Raw genomic sequence first — 20,137 nt, 5'->3', positions numbered from 1 at the left:
TCAATCTTATACAGTCTCTTTTGTTCAACATTCTTACTAATGCGTGATAGACTTCCCATCAACTACCAGTGCATTTAAAATTTCTAAGATCGAATGTACCTGTGATTATTACCTTCGTCTTTTCATATTTTGTAATACAGTGGTACCTCGGGTTACATACGCTTCAGGTTACAGACTCTGCTAACCCAGAAATAGTACCTCGGGTTAAGAACTTTGCTTCAGGATGAGAACAGAAATCGTGCTCTGGCAGTGCGGTGGCAGCAGGAGGCCCCATTAGCTAAAGTGGTGCTTCAGGTTAAGAACAGTTTCAGGTTAAGAACGGACCTCCGGAATGAATTAAGTACTTAACCCGAGGTACCACTGTACATTCTTACAATGTATCGTACCAATTTTCCTTATTTCTTTGTTATTATTTTATACAGAGGTCATTCAAATGCAGCACCAGTCCCTTTTTTGGGTTTCCAGACAAAAGCACCTCCCCAGGATCCCATCAAGGGGATACTCTGATCCCTTGGGGTGGGTTGGAAGAGGAGCTATTCCTTGTCCAATTAGACTAAGGATCCAATTCATTGCCATAAGTTGTCGCAAAACCCTCAGACAGACCCAGTCAGTCTGAAGGCAAATTTCTCCCTGGCTCTGGCTACTGTGACTGAAAATTTGCACAGCAAGGTCCTCTTCAGGGCAGCCCACAAACACACAGAGTAGGGAACAATGGGTGATGGAATCTGACCCAAGATTTCCCTCTGTTTCGCTCCCAAACCATGCCCTTGAGCTCGCCCACAATTGGCTGCAACCATGGATGAGCCCCATCGCTCAGTGTGGCCGGAGGAGGGAGTGAAATCATCCCCCGGCCACACCAAAGCCAAGATGCTGCCCCGACCCGCCATTGCAATCCTGGACCACAACCGATGCTCCCAGCCAGCTGGCAGTAAGTGGGCTTTCTCCTGCAAATTGACATCAGCATGAAGTCACAATGGTTGGCTGATGTCTTTCATATAGCATCACCATGAGGTCACAGTGGCCAGCATCTCCTTCAAGCTGGGGAGATCAGCATGGGGTCAGAATGGCCAGTCTCATATTCCCTCTCAAAGACTGAAGCAGGGAGGAAGCAGCATGTCTGGGGCTTGCAGTTTTGTTGTTTTAAAACAGAAAAAGACTTTTCTTTTGTGGTAAGGTCCTATGCTTTCTTCTTTATCCCTCCAACAAAGTAGGTATCCACCAACCTCAAAAACTGGCTTTGGTTTTGCCATTAATATACAGATAAGCAGAAATCTGAGAAAATTGACCAAAAGGACATTTTTATCTGCTGATACACAGAATTCAGAGTACAGTTGTACCTCGAGTTACAGACGCTTCAGGTTACAGAAGCTTCAGGTAACAGACTCCGCCAACCCAGAAGTAGTATCTGGGGTTAAGAACTTTGCTTCAGGATGAGAACAGAAATCGTGCTCTGCTGGCACAGTGGCAGCAGGAGACCCCATTAGCTAAAGTGATGCCTCAGGTTAAGAACAGTTTCGGGTTAAGAACAGACCTCCAGAACAAATTAAGTTCTTAACCCAAGGTACCACTGTACATACTGCTCTACTCCCTTTCTTCTCACTAGAAGTGAAATAACTGTGTTGGTAAGTTTTAATTTTTGAGGCCCATGCCTGGCAGCTGGGTCTGTGAGCTACCCTGCCATTTTAATTACCCAGGATACCCACAATGTAGTATTGTGTGAAATTTCAACGGTGGACTCATAGCAACCTGCCACAGGTCACAGTGCGGTTTAAGGCCACACTGCTGTTACCAGGGACCAAGTGACATTTTGCTAGGAGGTCCTGCAGCCCAGAGCTCAACCTCTATTTGGCTATCATAACATTATTTGCAGGAAAGCCAGCCAATTTTTAGCAGATATCGCTAACAGAATTATCTGTTTTGCATTTTCTGCACCTGTTTTTCTTATCCAGTCAATCTGAAGAGATGTGATATTCTTCTGAAGCTCACTGTGCCTATCAATCAACCACTGTGACTCTTCCCCGCCACAGATTTAAGGGGTACAGATTTAATTTCATTTCCAAAGCAAAAACCTCTCCCATAACGACTTTGGTAAGGATGCATACAGAGGGCTTACAGAAACGAACAACATGCATAGCTATGGAAAGGGGTGTGCAGCGTTATCCATTCAAAACGCCTGTGTGAAAATATGTGAGGAAAATCTAATCGGCTCCATGGAAATCGGCCACTCTTAATTATTATGCTCAGTTGAAACTCTTTTCTCTCTCCCCTACCCCCCCCCCCTTTTATGTTGGTTGTGTATATTACCTCTCAATGTTTCCTGACAGCTCTCTGTGATTTGTTATCAGCTCAGTTGTTTAAAAAATAGTAAGCAGGGAGAGCAGACTTTCAGCTATGATTTGACAGAATCCGACACTTAAAAAAATAATCATCAGCTCCCTCCAGCTGGAGGCAACATCCTCTTTAGTTACAATCTGCTCCAATTATATTTTTATCTAGGTATCAGTCAGAGTTTAGGCTAACTTGGAGGAGGTGAGGAACAGTGGGACTTTGTAAGTCGCTTAACTCTCTTACCCAGGTAATTCTGCTGCTGCTGTTGCTTTTTTTTCATTTGTCAGCTCCCTTAGGAGGTATCCTATAAGGTCCCTGAGGCTAACCGGGTGGATATGAGGAAGGGGCAAGGAAATCTCTCTCTTTGTCTGTCTGATATGGATGTCTTGTGACATAAGCTACTAGTAATAGGGAAATAGCAACCTAAAGACCTTTCATGATACAGCTTTATATATATATGTGTATATAAAAGACAAAGAAAAACCTCGCTCCATTTCTGTGCAAATTCTTTAATCTTCCCTGGAACCCTGGTGGATTCTTAAATGGAATTAGATCGTAAGACAAAATGGCTTTCAGGAGACTATCTCTTGGCCTCTCGTCCACAGTGCTATAAAAAGAACAGCGGCGCTCTCTCGAACGCAACTTTCTCAGAGGTGTGCTTTCAAGAGTGTCAGCCGAGGCAAATCCATGTCATAAAGGCAGTGGTATTGTTTCTCTCCCCCCTCCCCAATATTTATGGAGAAGGGATGAGAGAAATCATTTCTCCCCCTTCTCCTGTCAAATTGGAGCTGTTTTCATTACCACTCAAATGTGAGAAATCGATAGGAAGGGGGATGGGGAGATAAGGGCAATAACCATTAGTGAGATGGGTAGAGAAATTCGCACTTGAGATGCGAAAGGCGGGCAGAGCTTTGTTTTCTCGCTTCCTCTCTTATAGCAAAAGGTCTGTCCCTCCCTCCCTTTGGTGAAATTGCATTTTTAAACTTTTTGCTACTGAGGGGTGAGGTAGCTTTTTATTTCTATTTGCCAATATATAATTCCCATATATGAAACAAACAAACAAAAAACACAGGCTGCAGTACTTCTTCTTCTTCTTTGGTGATCACTCGTAGCCGAGTAAGATTGTCTTCTATGAACATGGTCTTAATGGTGTGTCCGTAAGTGATTGTGGAGGCCAATTCTGGATCCACACATCCTTCCACAGTGGGGACATAGGTTTCTGGGTGGGAGTTGATCACGGCGTGGATTTGCCAAGCGTGCCTTCCTCTTAGCACGTTTCTCCCTTTCATCCTGTGTTCGAGCATCTTCAAAGCCCATGACACCTTTTGTAAAGGCTGTTCTCCATTTGGGAGGCTAGTGTTTCCCAGTTGTCAGTGTTTATACTACATTTTTTTTAGATTTGCCTTGAGAGAGTCTCTAAACCTCTTTTGTTGACCACCAGCACTATGCTTTCCATTTTTAAGTTCGGAATAGAGTAGTTGCTTTGGAAGATGATAATCAGCCATCTGAAAAACATGACCAGTCCAACGAAGTTGATGTTGAAGAATAATTGTTTTGACACTGGTGATCTTTGCTTCTCTCAATACACTGGCATTAGTTTGTCTGTCTTCCCAAGTGATGTGTAAAAATTTTCGGAGACACCATTGATGGAATCTTTTGAGGAGTTGCAGATGGCGTTTATAAGTGATCCATGTTTCACAATCAAGTAAGCATATTATATCCACTAGGAGTAAGTGGGACTTTGACCTCAGTGGGACTTACATCAGAGGAGATACACATAGGATTGTGCTGGCTGTCTTCTAGTGTTGGGATTCCAGTGCGAGAGAGAATTCCTTTCGGCATGTCTTTTTCCATGCTTATGGCTATCATGCCCGAAGGTGGTGCGGGACTGCACACCCTCCTCTGCCAATCCCACCCTCAAAACCTGCCCCAGCTTGGACTCATACCCAGAGGGGGTTGCATATGAGCACCTGCTCATCCCATCTGAAAGCATGTCACACGTTCAGGATCCCGGCAAGACATTTGTGGGTTGTGATTGTGAGGAGCACCTACCCTGAGCAGCTGCTCACACATAGCAGGGCCCCACCACGCATTTGCCCACACTGAGTGTGTTAAGGGGAGGTTCAGTGGCATGGTCCGGGTCCTGGCCCACCTTCCATTGTGGCATAATGCATACATTATATAACGTGGGTGGCGCTGTGGTCTAAACCACCAAGCCTCTTAGGCTTGCCGATCAGAAGGTTGGTGATTCGAATCCCCACGATGGAGTGAGCTCCCATTACTCTGTCCCAGCGCCTGCCAACCTAGCAGTTCAAAAGCACACCAGTGCAAGTAGATAAATAGGTACCACTGTGGTGGGAAGGCAAAAGGCATTCTGTCCCGGTGTCCCGTTAAGCCAGAAGCAGTTTAGTCATGCTGGCCACTGTGGGATGTAATCCATTAGTACAGTCAAATCAACATTCCTTGTTTCCCTAGAGCGGGCACAGCCAGGGGGATGTTACTCCAGTCAGTATAACTTCCTGTTCCCCTGGTCTGGAGCATCCTCCCCCTGCATGTGATCTAGGAGATGGGTACGGCCCTGGCTGACTCCGTAAAAGAGCCGAGTTACGCAGCCATTTTCTCTCTCTTGCTCTCTCTCTTGTTTGCTGCTCTCTTGCTGCCATACTGCTCTCCTGCAGCCAATTTGTTCTCTTAATATAATTTTGCTGTCTGCTGGTTCTCAGCCAGCAGCACATGAGCTCAGTCTCCATGTGAGATGAACTCACAGATTGTTATGTAACTAGTGAGTAAAGCCTGCCTTCCAGGGATCAAATCGTGAAGTGAAATGTGAGAAAACTTCTTGTTACTTTTAAGGAAAGACTCTTGTGCCTTTATTCTTTTAAGAGGGATAAAAGGGGACACCAGGAATAATCCAGCTGGGCAAACCAAAATGGATTACTTAACTAACGAGATTCAAATGAATCTGCAAACTAGCTTCCTGCTATATTGAGGGGAAGCTGATCTGCTACGTCACTCACTAGCGTGAGTGAAGGAAGGATAATGCTTATTCAATATATCCTTTCCTACTATCCTTAACATTTCCACAGCCACATGACCTAGAAAGCTGTCTGTGGACAAACGCTGGCTCCCTCGACCTGAAAAGTGAGATTAGCACTGCACCCCATAGTTGCCTTTGACTGGACCCAACTGTCAAAGGGTCATTTACCTTTTTACCTTAATGCATATGTTGTTGTTGTTGTTGTTGTTGTTGTTGTTGTTGTTGTTCACAGAGCAAAATCAGGACTTCAGATACACATATCAAGTCAAAGGACAAAAGATTCAAACATCAGGGTCATACACTGTTGCACATACCTCATTTGTTTGTTTTTAGTATCTGGAAATTGTACTGTGGCAGTGTTTGACCCAATACTTGGCTATCCTTGCTATATAAATTCGTAATCTGAGCTGCTTCACTGCTGAAGCATTGGCTCCCTTAAAGTTCCTAGCTTCAATGCAGAGCTGACCTGAAGTGGAGAAAGGGATGTTATCCTTCATTTCCCCACACAATTTTGCTCACTGAACCACCCCATCAGCTGATACTGCTCTCAGAATGCAGTTCATTCCTTTAGATTCACAATGGCCAACCATGAGGCTCTATTGCACTTTTAAAAATCCCAGCTGTGGCAAGCAAGTGGCTATTTTTTTGGTCAAGACATTTGCTTTAAAGTATTTGTAATCTGCCCTTCAACCTGCAGTTCCCAGGGTGTAGATACAGAGGCATCAAAATCAGTTAAAGGTATGAAGCATTGAGCAAAATACAATAACGAAAATCCACCATAAAACTGCAGGTCCATAAAAACAAATCTGCAGCAATGTATAGTCATTCTGATTTCCACTGGAGAAAAACACCATGCAGTGCTAGCAGTTGTTCCAGCTCATTTGTCGAGTCGAGAAAGGCTACTGGAGCTTTTCCTAGGAAATGGGCCTCTGGTTATAGACGAGTGCCAACCCTGTTCCATCAATATGCCTTGGTGCACGAAATTTTCCCGGGTCAGGAGATGATCCACGTTATGGATCACAAATCCCACCAGCCACCACTGGTGACCATGTAACTGGTCACTCGGCCGAAGCAAAGGGCAACATTTTCATATTCTGCCATTGCACTGTTTTGAACGTAAAACTATTTGATCCCAATAAGGGATCGCTTTCAATAAGTAACTATGATATGAAAATACATATACACTATTATTTTGAACAAATTTCATGGATAGGCTCTACCTTGTAACAGCGTGAGAGAAATCAATAGGATTTAGCCAAGCTAACTGTGCACATAATTGCAGCCTTCGTTTCGGGAGCGAGACATGAAATGCTGAGCTGCCAGGCTCTCCTCTGTCTTTCAATGAAATATTCAGTTGGGACTCAATGAGCTTATCAAGCTACAAAAGAATTTTATTGTTGTTTACCGAGTCAGACTGTCCATTTTTGTTTGTTTTGATGCCTCCAGCTGTGTTAGATTGTCCTGAAAAGTACCTCGTTCACTTATCAGTTGATCTAAACCACCAGATATGCATGCCATAAATCCAGCTCACTCTATGGAGCTGCTCTTTTGCCATTTGCAATCAGAATATCATCATGTAAATTAGATTATGCTTTCTCTGCATGTTTTGGAGTTGTTCTAACCAAACTCATCTGTGGAAAACAGAGACGGGCTCATGCTTTTCAGACATGGGCAGGGCATACTCAGATATAAGACACAGATTCAAGAATAGCTGAGAAACTTCCAGAAGCCCTGCATCTGAGGCACATCTTATACAACATCTTTACCCATTACAAAATTATTCTCCCAATTGCCAGTCATATCTCTGTGCTTGCTTAAAGAATACATGAAAATTACCCGTTCCTTATGACTCACAATGTACATTAGCTGTTTTCCCACATCACATGAGGTACATGGGCTATGACCCTAAATGCACCTGCCTGGGAGTTAGCCACATTGAACCCACAAGGACTTAATACAAAGCAGAAATTCGTAGGGACCAATATGGAAATTCATAGGAACCAATATGGAAACCAATAGGTGCTTCTGGGGACTGACTCACACCCACTCAATGCTAGAGAAGGGGTAGAAATTCATCCCAGTATGCATTTAAAGGTGAACTTTAAATGCTCTCACATTTTGAAACAATATGCAGACCAAAACACACTTGTCCTTCAAAATTGCATCTCTCTGAATTTTGCAATGCAGCTCTCCGCCTAAGTAATGTTTGCAAAAACCCATATAACAAGGTAAAGCTTGCATATAGATCTATATATTACTGAAAATAATGTTCAAAAATGGACATATTAGTGAGGGCCATTTAAAGACCAAGTTGTGTTGCTTCATGTAAAGCCATCTTAAGCTGTTATGCAATTAAGAGACTAGGTAAGAGCCTGTGTCATGTTTGGCTTCCTCACACTGTATACCGAGTGAGAAGGACACTGGTCCTCTGGATTAAGTGAGGGAAGGGCTTAAGGACTTACCTCACAAGTATGCGCAATATTTCACAACTGTTTTATCTCTCTTTTTAAACTAGCTAATAACACAGCTCAGGGGTTGCCAATCCTTTGGGGCCAGTGGGCAAATTTGCAACTTGAAAAGTGCTGTGGGTACCAGTGGCGGGGGGGAAACTGCTGCATATCCTCCAAATCTTGGGTCCCAAAACCGGGACATGCATATTCCTACCTGTTCTCCCACGCAAGTCATATGACCCACAAGAGATCACAGAGCCCCAAAGACACGATTTTTTCAGGGCCATGCTCGCACAGCACCCAAAACCATGCATTTTGGGGTGTCACGCTTTTTTTCTGGGCAAGATCTCAGTGTGAATTGTAAAAAAAGCCCCCAAGCTTTCCTTTTGGGAATTATAGGGACAGAACTACCCAAACTGTATAGAAATTTATTCATGTATGCAACTACAGTGGCAAAAGAAGAATGGATACAAAAACGTATGGAATATGCAGAAATGGCGAAACTTACTGGAAAAATAAGAAATCAAGATAACAAACTTTTTATAAAAGAATGGAAATGGTTTATTGAATATTTACAAATAAACTGTAAACAGATAAGAACATTGGCAGGATTGTTGTAATAACCTGCATTTTTATAAGAGTATATAGTTAAAGTAAATGAATAAATGAGCAAATTAAGTTAATTTGGATATGCAGAAAGTATTGAGAATAAATTTAAGAAACCACAGAAAGAGGGGGAAGGAAGTCAAGTTTTGAAATGTTAAAAGGATTGTAAAATTATTGAAATGTATAAAATTGAAATTAATAATAATAATAATAATAATAATAATAATAGATCTCAGTGTGAAATTGCAAGAGAGCACAGCACCCAAAATGGCTGCTGTGTTCTCAAATGAGAAAACAAGACATCTCGTTCTTTTCCGGGACACTTACAGGGTATGCTGCTGTGGGAGTGTGGTACATCACAAGTTGACTGTCATGGGGGAAGGGTGGCATAACATGACACAAAATGGCTGCCACAAATAAAAGAGATCGGATCACAAAAAGGTGTGAGCATTCCCCCATTAGACAAATTGGGTCCTCCCTTAAAGAGGGCACATATTGCGGTGAGACCTGGACAACCGACACACTGTGTTGTGGGTGGGTTCAAGTGGTAAGCCACAACACTCAATTGGTAGGTCCCTCGAAGCTGTGTGCAATCTGGCCAATGGGACGCAGTCCAAACGGTTTGAGGGACCTATTTATGCCCATGCGTGTGACCCAGAGCTTCCTCTTTCGGTGCGTGCATTCAGAACACCCGCCCACCTCTCCCTACTTTTAGAGCTTGTTGTGCTTGACCTTGCTATGGCACCATGTGTCATCTGTCGTTGGGACAGGGGCACAGCAGGAATTTCCCCCACTTGGCTGACTGGCTGCTGCCATTTGGATTTCGCCTGCCGCGTAGCAAATCGTCACAACTTGTAAGGTTGCGAATAGGCTCTGGTTCAGGTGATAGGGATGGGAGAACGCTCTCGCCATCCCTATGTGAAGGGTATTCCGTTAAAGGAATCCAGGGACTTGACGGTTTGGTCAACCCCTGTGAGGGGATTGTGCCCATGCCTGAGTCCAGGCGGACATTTGGGTGGCGGAGTCAGCCCGTGCCCGGCTTTCCACTTATCCAGGTGTTCACCCTTGGCTGACCTATGCTGGTGCCCTGGGTCAGCGCTACCTGCGTGGCAGGGAGCTAGTCGAATCAGAGCCTATGCAACCAGTCACTTTCTGTAATCAATAAAGTTGTGGCCTAAATTCTGCCGAAAAGCAAACCTAAAACTTGGGTCAAGTGTGAATTTATTTAGGGGGGAGGTTTCTGGGCCTGAACACCCAAACACACCAGAAGGCAATCGCATCAGCTATCACTGCCCTTGCTCACAGAAGGGAACACTTTGCACTTCTCTGTTCAGATTGGGAGGGTAGATCCTGGCATGCAATTAAATGTGTCTGAGTTCACATGTTCAATATATAGACATTGAGGCAGTACAAATAGGAACTGAACAGGATGAGCAAACAATCTTTGCATTGTGTTTGAGGAAATATATTTGAGGGGATTTATTTCTCAGGCACTGGAGGAGGGACACATAATTATAGACAGGAGTAGCAACCAATGTGCGGACTTTGGCTTGATACTCTTGTTTCCTAGTAATACCCGTCTCCCCCCCCCCCCCCCATTTCACCAAGACTGAACAAGGAATTTCCTAGGGAAAGGGAACAAATTTGCACTTTCTGGAACAATATGCCAACCAAAATACAGCTGTCTTTTAAAATGTGCTTTTCTTCAGATTCTGCAGTGCAGTTTTCCAACCTAAGAATTTTAATTTTTTTTTAAGGTGAACTGGAGGCAGTTGGAGGATGGATGGTGGCTAACAGATTGAGGTTGAATCCTGACAAGACAGAAGTACTGTTTTGGGGGGACAGGAGGCGGGCAGGTGTGGAGGATTCCCTGGTCCTGAATGGGGTAACTTTGCCCCTGAAGGACCAGGTGCGCAGCCTGGGAGTCATTTTGGACTCACAGCTGTCCATGGAGGCACAGGTCAAATCTGTGTCCAGGGCAGCTGTTTACCAGCTCCATCTGGTACGTAGGCTGAGACCCTATCTGCCTGCGGACTGCCTCGCTAGAGTGGTGCATGCTCTGGTTATCTCCCGCTTGGACTACTGCAATGCGCTCTACGTGGGGCTACCTTTGAAGGTGACCCGGAAACTACAATTAATCCAGAATGCGGCAGCTAGACTGGTGACTGGGAGCGGCCGCCAAGACCATATAACACCGGTCTTGAAAGACCTACATTGGCTCCCAATACGTTTCCGAGCACAATTCAAAGTGTTGGTGCTGACCTTTAAAGCCCTAAAAGGCCTCAGTCTGAAGGAGCTTCTCCACCCCCATCGTTCTACCCGGTCACTGAGGTCCAGCACCAAGGGCCTTCTGGCGGTTCCCTCACTGCGAGAAGCCAAGGTACAGGGAACCAGGCAGAGGGCCTTCTCGGTAGTGGCGCCCTCCCTGTGGAATGCCCTCCCACCAGATGTCAAAGAGAACAACAACTACCAGACTTTTAGAAGACATCTGAAGGCGGCCCTGTTTAGGGAGGCTTTTAATGTTTGATGTAATACAGTATTTTAATATATATTTTTTGGAAGCCGCCCAGAGTGGCTGGGGAAGCCCAGCCAGATGGGCAGGGTATAAATAATAAATTATTATTATTATTATTATTATTATTATTATTATTATTATTATTATTATTAATGTGGTGAATTGGAAAGGTTACTGGAAAAATGAGAAACAGGGAGAAGCGGAAATTAACTGATCTGCCCATTCCTAACAAGAAGGCAAGAAATGTCAGTACCTTACTGGATCAAACTGAGGTGCATTTGGTTTAGCACGCTGTTTCGAATGATGTTCCTCACCCACCAAGATGCCTGTGGGATGTCCAGACAAAGGGCAATAAAGCTAATGGCCTTCATCAAAGCACAAATGGGGAATGTAAGTAATTTGTACACAGTAAATTACATCTATATAAATACCCCGACCGACATTCTAAAATTCTTTTAAAGCCAGATCTTGGATATCCCCTCTATTCCCATCTTGTTTGCAAAATATGAAAATAATAAGATGTGTTTTCCTGGAAGCAAGGCTGTATTAGTATTTGTGAACGGCTCTCCATTCTCTGCTGCGGTCTGTCTAATAGCCTTTCCAGATCTGCGCTGCAGGCCTTTGAAGAATGTAATCTCTATAATCTATATCAATTTATTTTAATTTAGCACATTTGTTCCTTGTTTGTAGTAATGGATCATCTGTTGCTTGGTGTTTTGACTCATGCTGGAATATGAATACAAATAAGAACAGGAATAAAACCCCAGTGCCTTGATCATCGGAGGCCCTGGAAAAGCTGACCTCATCCAGCCAGGACAGCAACAGCAATGTTGTGTTTAATTATCCTGCTGACAAAAAGTGAGGCTTCATTACCTCTGCTGAGCAATAGACAACTCAGACAAATTTTATAGCATCCTCTAAATGGCCTGAGACTCCAAACTGTCTTTGTTAATACCTGTGATTCTCTGTTACTTAATTTCCCTCGTTGTTGTTGTTGTTTTCCCTGCCACATCTTCAGTTTACACTTTCTAAACATTTTGGTGACTCCACAGAAACCCAGGATTTTTTTTAATATAACATTTTTATTGGTTTTTAGCATATTAATTATCATTCATACAACAAAACTTCTCATCTTATGCAACATTTTTTTGGACTTCCGTCAACACCTCTGATGATTTTCCATTCTTATCACTTATTATGCATTTCTTAATTTCATATTACCTTTAACTATATTGACTAACAATCCTCATTGTCTTTTTTGCAATATTTCAAATAATTCACCTTACAAAACTTCTTGCAAACCTACTAGCGTAATCTGATCCTCACAATTACTTTTCAAATAGTCCGTAAATTTACTCCAGTTTTCTGAGAATCTCTGGTCTCGCAGGTTTCAAATTCTTACTGTTAGTTTGTCTAATTCTGCATAGCCCATCAGTTTCATCCTCCATTCTTCTTTTGTCGGTAATTCTTCTTGCTTCCAATTTTGTGCCAATAAGAAACACAAGATTAAATTGTAAACCTCAGAGCCTCTTTGCCACCATCACAGAGGCACATTTCTTGGGGGAAGTCCTCAGAGAATCTGAACAAACACCATCACTGATGCTGTAAATGTGGGTACCAGGTTGAGAGCTGCAACTGGATGACCTCACAGCTTCTTCCAGTTCAATGTCTCTTTCAATGGAACCAGGACTCATTTTCTTGAATCATGATGGCACACAGTTTCTAATGGCTGTGTTTTGCCAAGATTCATGTCTCTCTCCTCATATGAACTGTCCCGGACCCTGTGATCATCATCTAAGGCTCTTCTTCGTGTGCCTCATCCACAAGAGGTCCGGAGGGTAGCAACACAAGAATAGGCCTTTTCGGTGGTTGCTCCCCATTTCTGGAATGCTCTCCCCAGGGAGGCTCACCTGGCGCCTCCGTTACATATCTTTAGGCACCAGGCAAAAACATCTCTCTTCTCCCAGGCCTTTGGCTAATCAAACAATCTATGGTCTTCTAAACTGTGGCGGGGGGTGGTATTGTTTTGGTTTGTCATGGTTTTTTAAAATTATTATTACAAACCATCCTGTGATCCTTGGATGAAGGGCAATATGGAAATTTAGGAAATAATAAATAATGCCACATAAATAGGATGGCCTCATGTCCTACTTTGGTGAGGGTGGGCCTCTAATTGAAGAGTGTCTGGCCCAAGTTCAGTTTAACGGCAAATAACATTTATTTTACTAAATAAAGAAGAAGGGAAAGCCAGGGAGGAGGTGGGCAGTTTTGAAGTGCTCTTCAACATATAGAACATAGACAGAAAACTGAGCAGACACATAGATTACCTGGCCACAGTCTTCCTCACTATGCAGAGATGTGCTGGGTTTCTATTTAAATTATAGTAATTATTGCCAAATTTGCATCTTTATATATAGATTAGCATATGCAAAACCTACGTAAATCTATAATACCTGGTCTGTTTTTCTGTGATGCAATAGCCCAGTTCATAGAGCCTGAGACTCATAATCTCAGGGTTGTGGGTTTGAGCCAAGAATTCCTGCATCGCAGGGTGTTGAGCTAGATGTCTCTCGTGGTCCCTTCCAATTCCACAGTTCTGTGATTCTATTGTGGCTCTTTTTTGATGCACAAGAAAGCAGCCACCCAAGAGATAAACTAGGAAGACATGTAGATAAATCTGAAACATTATTACAGCAGACTCCTGCAGGGTGGTCTAGCAGAGGGCTATAGGCTCATTAGGCTGGCGCTTCCTGGCACTTTCAGCACAGTTTTCAGAAAAGGATGTCATACATATTGACCTCCCTCAAAGAAGTTCCTAGATGCATAAAATGAGACAAGGAAGGAGTGCAAAACACAGTTTATGCATCGATGTCCGTGTTCAAACCATTTATCAATAATAAGCAACAAGCTATTGGCTTTGTTCCAGGAAAGAAAGGAGGGTGGGAAATCAGTTTTAAGTTTAAACAAGCACAGGGGTAAAGTAACCCCCTTTTAACAAATTATTTTAATCTCTGTTGCTATGACTAATGTGGATTTTCCTTGCACAGAGGGGGCAGAGAGAGAGGAGATGGTGACTTCTGTAAGAGAGGAGACAGATGCAGTCCGCCTGCAGCCACACACATTTGCTCAACAGGCCACCGCTGCTGCCATAATTCTTCCAGGAGGGAGCCAATAAAAAAATCATATAAAATTTTATTATGTTTGTGACACTAGTTATTATATCCAGCAGTCAGAATGCTTACCCAGAGGCAGGGCCTTTCCTGGTCCTTAGTGCAGAGTAAATTGCAGGACTGTCAAGAGGGAAAGTGAAACACTAAAACAATGGGAGGAAAGTCTGAATTCGTTCTGGAGCATTTAGAATATTACACGGCAATATAAAGCCTGAATGCAGCAGTGAACACACAGAGCAAGGCAGCTAATAAAAAGGAATTGCAGGCAAATGAACCAACAAAGCCCAGACAGGACTTTCAAGGTTTGAAGTAAAAGGAGAATTGTCAACAAAACTAAGCTTTTTCTTTTTTAAAAAAGGTAATTCAAAATTGCTACCTACCAGTACCTTGTCATGACCTCTGAAATGATGGGTCTGGGGAAAGAAAAGATTCTATCACTGCACATTCTATCCTGCAGTACTATTTGATTCGCATGAATCAAAAACATGGAGTGAGAACTGCCATGAGACGTTAGGATCTGAGCCTGGATTTGGGTCCAGGATCTTCCCACGCTACCCCAAAATGATATTCTTTCCCCATTTTACTCCATCTCCTCTCTCTGCATCCTCATGTTCTCTTCCTTTTACGGACTTTGATGTGCTTTTCCTCAGGTCTTGCCCTGTGACCATTTACTTTCGCTGTAGAACATGACAATCTCTCTACACACACATAGATCTTCAGCATACTCTTGCAAGTGCCCTGGAAAAAACGGAGTATTCTGTTTTCTTGCGCAGGAGCACGACGGCCATTTTGGGTGCCATGATCTCACATGACTTTGCTCTGAGAGGTTGCCCCCCAAAGAGCTTTTTTCAGAGCCGTGATCTTCTGTAGCACCCCAAAACACACAAATGTATGTCAAAACACACAAAACACACAAATGCATGTCTTTGGCAAGCTAATGGTAATGCACACACCGAGAAACTTTACTAAGGCTAAACAGTGCAGTCATGTACCTATCAGAAGTCCATCCTACTGAATGGACTTGCTCCCATTGGGATGAGGATTGGAGGTAGGATTGAAGCCTAAATTTGCTGACTGTAAAAAAAATCCCTCGTTACTCATTAATTTTTCATTTTTCAATAAAAGCACATTCTTTACATGTAACAAATGGAGTTACAGTACAGTGGTACCTTGGGTTACATACGCTTCAGGTTACATACGCTTCAGGTTACAGACTCCGCTAACCCAAAATAGTACCTCGGGTGAAGAACTTTGCTTCAGGATGAGAACAGAAATCGTGCTCCAGTGGCACGGCAGCAGCAGGAGGCCCCATTAGCTAAAGTGGTGCTTCAGGTTAAGAACAGTTTCAGGTTTAGAACGGATCTCCGGAACAAATTAAGTACTTAACCCGAGGTACTGCTGTATACGATATTACTGATATTCAAAATAACTACATACAAGCGATAGATGCCATTGTATACACTTGAGCTTTGCACGAAAAAATATCACAGATCCAATGTGCCGCCTGCATTTTTATCACTTATCTGATGACACAGTTTCCAGTTTCCTGTGCTGTGCCGGGGTGTGTGTGTGCGTGTGTGTGCCTGTTGTGCGTGCACACACAAAATCTGCCAACTGAGGGTAACAACTCATGCATCTAATGAAGTGGGTTCTCTAGCTCACAAAAGCTTATGCCACAGAACATCTGCTCGTTTTTAAGGTGCCACGCAGGTTCTTGGCTGTTGTTGCTGCTGAGGCCGTATAACATGACTATCACTCTGGTTTTAGGAATATGCATTCAGATTTGGTTCATATATCACTTAAATATATGTCAGTAACTAAAACGAAATATAGAGCAAATGAAATTTAGCTCCAGTATTCCTTCCCAGCTGCCTGTCATGAAGTTAGGGAGCAAAATTGCCTAGCAATTTTAACCAAAGGTGGGGGGTGGGCAAGAATAGCAGCGATTGGCATCCCTGCTGGTAGAATGTAAGCCGCTGCAAATGCATCCTTCATCCCTGTGATGCACACAGAAAAACCCTGCCTCTGATCTTTGATTGATGGCTCTACAGCTTAGCAACACCCAATTCAGTCACTCGAGGGGAAAACATCCTTAAGGGGAAGGCATACTATAAAAGCAGAGGGGCAACCAGTGTTTTGTGAACTTATCTCTATTGTCAATTCTGCATGTGGAATGCCTGACAGACGCTTCCCTGCAGTGTTTGCTTCCCAGATCAGACCCCTTGCTCACTTTACCTATGGTTTATTCTTCCCTCATTAGATTTACCTACTACTGGTGAGGTGCGGTTGAAGTGTGGCAGATGAATGCTGAAGAAAAGGACTTTTCACTGGGTGCAACCCAGAAAAAGGGGCTGTTATGAGCTGTATGTATGAGCTGTTATGAGCTATGGTTTTCCCAGTAGTGATGTATGGAAGTGAGAGCTGGACCATAAAGAAGGCTGATCGCCGAAGAATTGATGCTTTTGAATTATGGTGCTGGAGGAGACTCTTGAGAGTCCCACGGACTGCAAGAAGATCAGACCTCTCCATTCTGAAGGAAATCAGCCCTGAGTGCTCACTGGAAGGACAGATTGTGAAGCTGAGGCTCCAAGACTTTGGCCACCTCATGAAAAGAGAAGACTCCCTGGAAAAGAACCTGGTGTTGGGAAAGATGGAGGGCACAAGGAGAAGGGGACAACAGAGGACGAGATGGTTGGATAGTGTTCTCGAGGCTGCCAGCATGAGGTTGACCAAACTGTGGGAGGCAGTGGAAGACAGGAGTGCCTGGCGTGCTCTGGTCCATGGAGTCATGAAGACACAACTAAATGACTAAACAACAACATGAGCTGTATGGCTGCAGCTACATCTGTGTCCATCGTTCAGCCTGGACACTGAGGTCCAGCTCCAAGCGCCTTCTGGTGGTTCCCTCACTGCGAGAAGTGAGGTTACAGGGAACCAGACAGAGGGCCTTCTCTGTGGTGGCACCTGCCCTGTGGAAAGCCATCCCATCAGATGTCAAGGAAATAAACAACTATGTGACTTTTAGAACGCATCCGAAGGCAGCCCTGTTTAGGGAAGTTTTTAATGTTTGATGTTTATTGTGTTTTTAATTTTATCGTGTTTTTAATATTCTATTAGGAGCTGCCCAGAGTGGCTGGGGAAACCCAGCCAGATGGGCGGGGTATAAATAATAAATAATTATTGTGACTATATACCCAGCACACAAGCATTGCTTTTTCATGCAGAGCCATTAGAAATCTGTGTATACCTTTAAACTTTATGCCGAATAAAGAACCCATCACACAAGGAAGTGGGGAAAAGATTGGTTCGTTATGAAGAAATGAGAGAGACAGTGTATGTGGGTGGTCATTTGGACAGCAAGGTTTACAAGTATGTGGGTAGCAAAAAATCGTTCAGTACATACACACACCTTAGTGCCATAGAGTAACATAATTCACCACTACCTCAAAGTGAAGATAGCAATGTGCCAGAGTATACTCACACGAAAAGGAAGAAAAATAGGAATGGGGTATACCTGACCTTGGAGCAAGTGGAGCACAAAGTCAGGGATTTGAGATCAGTGCCAAGTACGAGAGTTATGCTCTCCCTTTCAAAGTTGTATGCCAGCAAGGAAACAGTCTCTCATCTGCGCCTTTGGTCTGTGGTCCTGTGAACTATAGGGTTGATCCTGAAGGTTGTTGAGGAGAGGGGATTCTGTTGGAGATGAGAGCTAACTAATTGAAAACCTGGGATTTAAGTATATTTTGACTCTTAATTTCTATGGAAAAGAGAGGGGTTTCTTTATTGAGCAAATAACATGATACCAAATCTTTAGGCCTGCCGTTTGTTGTTTCTGGTGTACTATTGTGTTTTGTGAGGTAAGTTTGAAGTGAAGAGGACACAACCTCAATTTTGAGAAGACCACATCTTTACCTTTACAGTTCGGGGATCATAAATTTATCTTAAAAAAGGTTTTCATTGTCTATGTGAAGTCTGGTTCCTGCTTACGGGAGGATAATAACTAAATCTTTCTGGCAAATAGAAGGATTAGTGCTCAGATATTTTCTGCAACTATTGGGGGAAGGATGTTGAAGGCAGTATATTTAATCTCATGTAAGTGAAAGCGCATCTGTATTTTGGAATTGTTAAATTGTGCAAACAGGGTGTCAATGTATCAAAGTGACTCGGTGGAAAATAATCATACCACAGACAAAATTTCATAGGGACTCATGCCACTGCCTGCCCTTCTTCTACTCACCTGAAACCTGCCAGTTTGTTTCTCAAAAGGTACCCAGCTCTGACGGGAAGCAGCTGCCCTTTTTAATCTGAGGCACTGCTAACATCCCAATGCCCACCTCTACCACTGCTACCTCTCTTGGTGCCAGTTCACTCTGGAGTACATCTTGTAAGTTGTTGTTGGTTGTTGGCATCCGTCTGTCTCAAAAGACAATGGAATGCGCCTCTGGGGCCGAAGTGAAGCCGCTGTTTTAACAGCACCAAAATGACTCCCCTGGGGCACAAGCTTGGGCAGTATGCTCAGGCGAGACTCCCCACTCTCAGTATCACTAACATGGTCCAAAGGAAAGCAGAGTAATACATTTCCTAGGACCCACGTACCTACGAGACCGCCTGGTATGCCCTGTGGAGGACCTTAAGGTCCACAAATAACAATTCTTTGGAGGTCCCAAGCCTCAAGGAGGTTAGATTGGTTTCAACTAGGGCCAGGGCCTTTTCAGCACTGGCCCCGACGTGGTGGAATGCTCTGTCACAAGAGACTAGGGCCCTGTGGGACTTGACATCTTTCCGCAGGGCCTGCAAGACAGAGCTGTTCCGCCTGGCCTTTGGTTTGGACTTGGTCTGACCCTTATGTTTCCCTCCCCTTATGGTCTTGATTTATCAGCTACTTTAAAATGAGGCTGAATTTTAAATTGCATTTTAACCTGTATTTTAAATTTGTGTCGTCCCCCCCCCCTCTTTCCCCTATTATGTTTTTACTGTGATTTTATTGGTGTTAGCCGCCCTGAGCCCACTCTGGCTGGGGAGGGCAGGGTATAAATTTATTTATTTATTCATTCATTCATTCATTCATTCATTCGGTACCTGCTTGGTTGCAAGAGTCGCTGGAAGGAGGCATACAAGATGCCATCCAGCTGTCTTAGGGACCCCACTCCAGATTTGTATAGGATTTTACTCTTTGACCTTTTCTTCTCCTGGAGATATCCTGCAAGGCAGCAGAGGTTTAGGATCAGAGTTTTCTTTCTTCCCAGGCTCACAAGCCTCACCTGCCCCTCATTTCCTCTACTCATAGTCTAAGTGGAAACACTGTAATAGTCGGCATGCCCACCAGCCAATCCGCCTCTTCTTGCTGGCCACTTCTTGGCCCACACATGCTACTGCCCACCTGAATAAGAGAAAAAGAAACAAAAGAAAAAAGCTCCTTCATGGGCTTACCTCAATGAGAAAGACACCATGCCTGTTTCTGTCTGTTACAGTGGGTTGGTTGAAAGACTTCCCCTCCAATTTGCTACTGCTGTTTTACTTCCGTGACAACAAGATCCTGAATCTGCCAGCCTAAAAACTGGCTGAACTGTGCGTCTTTGTACTCACGCGTTGGTTGACACAGTGGGGCCCGCCTGTGGAGAGAAAGATGTAGCTTACACATGAGTGGGTCAGGGGGCAAGAAAGTTAAGAAACCCATATCTGGCCCGGTGTTCAAAGGGCCCCTTTCTCATCAAAGTGCCTGACAGCATGTGGAGACAGGGCCAGTCTCTCTCTTTCAGGCAGGCAACGTCAGCATAAAGTCACTGTGGCCAGTTTGTCTCCTTCACACTAGCAGCATCCACATGAGGTCATAATGGTCTCTCAGGCAAGCTGCATCAGCAGATGTCAGCAGGTAGCATCAGAATGAGATCACAATGGCCATTGGCCAGCCTGTCCTTCCTTCAGGCAGGAAGGCCTAGCATGACATCACAATGGCCAGTCTCTATACTATAGGAAGGTAGCATCAGAAACTCTCCCTATTTTCCAGGTCCCAAATTTACAGAAGCTGTCC

General features: G+C 43.8%; 2 long non-coding RNA genes across 3 annotated transcripts; one reads left to right on the top strand and one right to left on the bottom strand.

Annotated features, from left to right (window-relative positions):
- Window positions 1-1,028: 1,028 nt before the first annotated feature.
- Window positions 1,029-14,131, top strand: LOC310673575. The gene is made up of 4 exons (XR_014509126.1): window positions 1,029-1,169; window positions 1,261-1,374; window positions 2,497-2,575; window positions 13,984-14,131. It is a non-coding gene; the product is annotated as an uncharacterized lncRNA (long non-coding RNA).
- A 2,983-nt stretch (window positions 14,132-17,114) lies between these two features.
- Window positions 17,115-19,936, bottom strand: LOC310673566. 2 transcript variants are annotated; one of them, XR_014509113.1, is made up of 3 exons: window positions 19,537-19,936; window positions 19,186-19,306; window positions 17,115-18,547 (listed from the first exon to the last, which is right to left on the bottom strand). It is a non-coding gene; the product is annotated as an uncharacterized lncRNA (long non-coding RNA). The 2 variants fall into 2 exon arrangements; XR_014509114.1 differs by having other exon boundaries at window positions 17,115-17,799.
- Between the last annotated feature and the right edge of the window lie 201 nt (window positions 19,937-20,137).

This window comes from Podarcis tiliguerta (genome assembly GCF_965153285.1).
Source record: "Podarcis tiliguerta genome assembly, chromosome: 3".
NCBI lineage: Eukaryota > Metazoa > Chordata > Lepidosauria > Squamata > Lacertidae > Podarcis > Podarcis tiliguerta.
This window is presented reverse-complemented; position numbering and strand designations above follow the sequence as displayed.